The 6259-nt window shown below is 41.5% G+C and overlaps 1 pseudogene; it reads left to right on the top strand.

Moving 5' to 3' along the window:
* Positions 1-485: 485 nt before the first annotated feature.
* LOC119003838 (uncharacterized) lies at positions 486-661 on the top strand (annotated as a pseudogene).
* The last annotated feature ends 5598 nt before the right edge of the window (positions 662-6259 follow it).

The following is a 6259-nucleotide window of genomic DNA, read 5'->3' as shown; positions in this document are numbered from 1 at the left end:
AATAACGCTGAGCTCAGAACATACACTAACCTAATGAGAACCTCTTTTCGACCTACCAGATCTTGATAATAAAGAAGGTTCCTGTGGATCTTGTGTCCGGGGCCTAAAAAGAAAAATGTTTAACTCATTGCTGAAGCTAAGGTGCTCACGTTCCTTTTTAAGTGATGTCTTCCTTCCCGAAGCCAGTGGACAGAGATCATTAAAAATAAGATTGAAGGAAAGAATGCCCTGCAGTGTAAGCTCTAGAGCAGGGCTCAGCAAACTTGTTCTGGAGAGACCTAGGTAGTATTTTAGGATTTTCGAGCCATTGGTTTTTGTTACTACTCAACTCTGACGTCACAGCACGAAAGCAAAGCAACCACGGACAATACGGAAATGAATGGGTGTGGCTATGAACCGATAAAATTTTACTCATAAAAACAGGCAGGAAAACTACCACATGTTGATGAAAAATATCAGAGAGAGATTTAAATATATGGAGAGAGAGCTTTGTGCAGTGGCAATATCGTTGCCAATGAGGTTTATCTGAGTCACAGTTACTGTTAATTAAATACATGGAGAGATATTTCATGTTCGTGGATTGTTGAGATGTCAGTTCTTCCTAACTTGATCTGTAGATTTGCCACAATTCTAGTTAAAATCTCAGCAAGCTATTTTATAGATATTGATAAATTGATTCTAAATTTGATATGAAAAAGCAAAGGACCTCAATTAGGCAACAGAATACTGAAGAAGGACACAACTGGAGGACTCACATGAGCAGATTTCAAGACTTCCTACAAGGCTTCAGTCACCCAGACAGTGTGGTGTTGGTGGAACACAAACAGATCCCTGGAACAGGAAAAGACACACAAACTCAGTCAGCTCGTCTTTGACAAAGGAGTGCAAGAAAAAGGACGTCTTTCCAACAAATGATGCTGGTACAATTAGAGGTCCATATGCAAAAGAGAAGAACCTAGGCACGGATCTTTCACCTCACACAAACATTCAGTCTGGAAGAAAACATAGGAGAAAAATCCCCATTACTTTGGATTTGGTGATAAAGTCTTAGGTGCAATCACCCATATCACAACCCATGAAAGAAATCAACTTGATTAAAATGGAAAACTTCTGTGCAAAAGACACTGTTAAGAGAATGAAAAGATGAGCTACTGATTGGAAGACAGTACTTGCAAAATACATACCTAAAAAAAGGACTCGTATGAAAAAATATACAAAGAATTCAAAACTCAACAACAAAAAACAAACAACCCAATTAAAAAATGAGTTAAAGATATGAACAGAACTTCACCAAAGAAGGTATCTAGATGGCAATCAAGCACACAAAAAGATACTCAATATCCTTTGTCACTAGGGAATTGAAAATTAAAACAAGGAGATTTTACTTTATACCTCTTAAATTGACTAAAATCCCCAAACTGACAACATCAAGTTTTAGCGACTCCTAGTCATTCCTCGTGGGACTGCAAATGATACAGCCACTTTGGAAAAAAATGGTCAGTTTCTTATAAAACCAAATATACTCTTCCCCTACACTTCAGCCCTCAGACTCCTAAGTATTTACCCAACTGCTTTGAAAACTTACGCTCATGCAAAAATCTGCCTGTGGACAGCAGTTTTGTTCATAATTGTTAGACACTAGGAACAACCAAGGCATCTTTTGAAAGGCAAGTTGATGAAGAAATGATGATACATCTATGCAATGGAATATTATTCAGCAATAGCAAGAAATGAGTCATCAAGCCATCAAAAGACATGGACCAATCTTAAATGCCTATTGTTCAGTTAAAGAAGCCAGTCTGAAAAAGCTACAAAGTGTATGACTCCAACTATAGGACATTCTAGAAAAGGTAAATCTATGGAGATGGTTAATAAATCAGCACTTGGCAGGAGTGCAAGAGAGGGGAGAAGTGAAGAGGTGAAACATAGGGAACGTTTTAGGGCAGTGAAATTGTTCTGTTGGATACTGTAATGATGAGTACAAGACATTAAGTAGTTCTCAGAACCCACATAGCTTTATAGCACAGAGAGTAAACTTCATATGCATTTAAAAAATCATTTAGGAGTTTGTGGGGGATTCCAGGACAAAATATTTTTGTAAGATTTTATTTAGTTATTTTTAGAGAGAGAGGAAGAGAGTGAGAAAGAGAGGGAGAGAAATATCAATTTGTGGTTGCCTCTTGCATATACTGGGGACGTGGCCCACAACCCAGGCATGTGCCCTGACTGCGAATCGAACTGGTGACCCTTTGGTTCCCAGTCTGGTGCTCAAGCCCTTGAGCAACCACCAGCTAGAGCTCAGAACAAAATGTTAAATACAACAAAGAATATCAAAGTATTACGAATGTGAGAACACCAGTGAATGGATTTTGAGAACAAAGTACTGGCCTAAGTAACTTTGGAAATGAGTGGAGTCTGTTAGACTAAAGGCATATGAGTTGGTGATTCTAAAACCATTATCCATGTATATGGAGTTGAGTAATTGAGTTAATGGATGAAGGGTGGTGGCAACCAGGCTTTGCAACGCCATACTGGGAGATGGTAGACAAGCAAGGAGGGGCAGCTACAGTGACCCATGTGGTAAGGGGCTAAGGTTGGAGACATCAGTAAGTATGAACTCGTGTTTAACTTAACATAGACACAGATGACTACATAGAGAAATATTTGTAGATATACGTACATACACAGGTTAGTATAGCCACAAATGTCTCCTTGCTCTATCAGCTGAGAGAACCTAGAAGCCATGGCACCCTAGAAGCAGTGAGCACTCCTGGTACTACCCAGACCTTGCTTCCTAATACCAAGGTATTCTCCAGAGAAAAGAATCAGCACTGATTACACTGAGACAGGAAATGTACAAAATGAGCCTGGAAAATCTTGTCTTTCCAGGAAGTAAGAAAATGCTCGGAAAACAAATCAACAACAAAAAACAACAAACGAAAACACACTCGATGAAGAGGATAGTGTTAAAGACATACGGGAACAAATGGAAAGAGCTCCCAATGGTCAAGGCTGGTTGAGCAAGGAATTAAAATAATATTATGTATAACCCAAAGCATAAAATAAATATCCAGGAGTTCATAACAATACAAAGAAGTGACTGAATAAATAAAGAACAGACAAATCTCTTGTGCAGAAGAATTCCAAATACTTTATGTAGCCACTCCATCCTTAAGAGTGGGCCGTGCCTAGTAACTTTTCTCCAAAGAAGACAATAGGGAAAGGGAGGGAGAAAAAAAAAAGAATGCAGTAGAGAAAAACCTGAGGAACCCTACCTGAGCCAGGGGACATGACTTACTATCAACAGTGACAAATCTTGCTGCTAGTCCATCCCCTTGAAATGATGGGATGAGAATAGCTCTTCACACTGCGCTTCCCAAAGCACATTATCCCTAATTATGAAAAAAAATCAGACAAATCCTCACTCAAGGGCATTCAAACCAAATGCCTGAGCAGGTGTCCCTCACACTGTTGAGGTCACCCAACACAGGAATGATCATAGCCGTGGGGTGGCTATTGAAGCAGGATGACTACATACAAGGAGAGACTGTGGGTGGGTTCCTGGAACAGGAACAGGACAGTGGGGGAAAACCGAGGAAGTGGGAAGTAAGGCCTTTCGCTAATAATAATCAATCGATGTTACATCATTAATTGTGACAAAGGTACTATACTAATGCAAATGTTAATAATGGGGGAGGCTGGGTGTGGGATATACAGGAAGCTTCTGAACTGTAGTCTCAATAATTATGCAAATCTAAAATTGTTCTAAAATAAAAGGTTTATTTTAAAAAATACAGGGAGCAGACTGGCTTTTGGTTCAGATTGTGGTTAGCTGACTCCCGCCCCAGATTCATGGTTTAAACCTGACTACTCACCAGAACCACCTGACGAACTTTTTAGGAACTTTATTTTTTAAAAATAGGCAATTCACATGCCTCAGAAATGGAGATACTCTGAAAAGTCTCTATGATCCCATGCACATTCCCAAACGTTCTGTCACCCCGGCAACCTATCATCACCACTTTATTTCCTGTGTGTTCTTCCAGTGTTTCGGTCTACAGATGCAAGCAATATGAAAGTATATTCTTGATGTTCTCCTTATATAAACCCTAGGGCTCTATAAATACTGTTCTTCCTGCTGCTTTTGTTTTTGCATTCTTTATTTCCTAGAGATTTTTCAATATTAGTGCAATCGAATCTTTCTCTTCTCACTCTAATTAAACAAATGTATGTATAGTATTCTAGGTTGATGTTGGGTCAGTTTATTTCATGAACCTTTTCTAGAATAACATTTGGGTTGTCTCTAATCTTTGCCATTACAAATTATGCTGTAGTGACTAATTTTATATGTGTGAACTTATAAGTTTGTGGGGATGGCTGCACCCCGACTTCAAGCCAGTTAAATCAGTGGGTCCTAGACCTTCTCATTGTAAGAAGTCCTAACCATACCCTTTAAAGTTAGGAGTGGAGTCTCTTGTTGGATATTCCAAGTAGGTCAATTCATCCCCAACCAGGCTACATATTAGAACTGCTGAAGAGCTATCTTCTTGTAGTTTTTTTAAGGATTTTATTTATTTATTTTTAGAGAGAGGAGAAGGGGAGGAGAAAGACAGGGAGAGAAACATCAATGTGTGGTTGCCTCTGTGTGCCCCATACTGGGGACCCGGCCCACAACCCAGACATGTGCCCTGGCTGGGAATTGAATCCACAACCCTTTGGTTTGCAGTCTGACGCTCAATCCACTGAGCCACACCAGCCAGGGCTGAAGAGTTATTTTAAAGTACCCATGTGCCAGGCTCGCCCCAGAAAAAACAATGGTAATCAATGGCAGTCATGCCCATTGATTCTAAGGCACAGTCAGGGTTAAAAACCACCGATCTGGGGGCGAGAGGGTGGGGAATGCACCTGATGCAGAGTGAGAGCTCCTTCTCCTCTCCACCGAGGTCTTCCAGTCCACTTCTATCTCTCTGCTTCCTTCCCTCGTCCTGCCCTGGACAGTGACCTGGAAATAGATGCAGAGCAGAGAATAAATGGAGGTCATGCCAAGTGCCCACGGGACCAGGGTGGGCTGGAGGGCTGGTCTCAACCCACAGGTAGCTCAGACAGGAAGAGAACACCTGCTGTCAGCCAGCTTGCATCACTGCCCATCCATGAGTGCCCAGATTAATATTTGGCCAGGGCTTGATGAACGTTGGCTTCCTTCCGGCAGCCACTTTCCCATCAGCGGAACTGTGGCAAGTGACGAGGACCCTGCGGGACAAGCAGAAACTTCTCTTCCCTCATCTTCGCTTGATGCCAATGAGTTGGCTCAAAAGCTAAGCCATGAAATGCTTTGGGCACAGCTTCCTCATTGTATCATGCAGAAGATGCAGAGAAAGATAGTTTTAAAAGCGAGACAAAGAAATAGCCCTTAGTAATTGACATGTGCCGAGTGCTTGCTCATGGAACCCCTGCTCCAAATGTTTGGGAATGGGAAACGGAGGTACAGGGAAGGGAAGAGATGTGTTTCAAGTAGCACAGCCGGGTAGTTTCAAAGCAAGAGGATCTCACAACCAGGTCTACCTAGCTCCGAAATCCAAGTTCAATTCTACCCAGTTTTCTGATACAGGAACTTAGAATTTTCTCCTGATTTTTGTAGGCTGCCTCATGACCCAGGTATATTCCTGAGCATCACCAACTTTGATATGTTCCAGAACATAAGTGGTCTTCACCTGGAGGGGGTGGGGTATAAAAGGAGTCTGTATACCTATATGCCCTTATTCCAAGATTAACTTTCTGCACAGGCCTAAGGGTCTGCTTTGCATTTCTAATATAGCCATAGTGTGTTTTTTTAATGACATTGTACCCAAAGGTTTTTTTTTTTGTAAGATCCCTCCCAAAACACTGCAAATGCCACTTTCTACACCACGGTTACATTCTACCCTGTGCAATGAGCAAATCGGGACTCTGGGAATTTAAGGAACTAATTCAACATCACATCGGTAGGAAGTGGTACAGCCAGATTCAAATTCAAGCCTCACTGGATGGGAATGCCTACGCCCAGTCCATTCCAATGTGTTTTCTTGAAAAAAATGTTCCTTTCACCCCCGGGGATGCATCTTTCCATCCTCCTCTCTCTACCCCTAAAGACATTCAAAACTTTCAAGTCTCTTTCTCTTTTTTTTTTTTTCCTACCAAGCCAGGGAGCATTAGGCCCCAGAGGGTAGATGGGTACGCAGAGTTAACCCATACTTCCCCCAACGGGGGCCAGGAGAAGTCC

Source organism: Sturnira hondurensis, unplaced genomic scaffold (genome assembly GCF_014824575.4).
Source record: "Sturnira hondurensis isolate 20B ecotype Veracruz unplaced genomic scaffold, ASM1482457v3 Scaffold0018728, whole genome shotgun sequence".
NCBI classification, from domain to species: domain Eukaryota; kingdom Metazoa; phylum Chordata; class Mammalia; order Chiroptera; family Phyllostomidae; genus Sturnira; species Sturnira hondurensis.
This window is presented reverse-complemented; position numbering and strand designations above follow the sequence as displayed.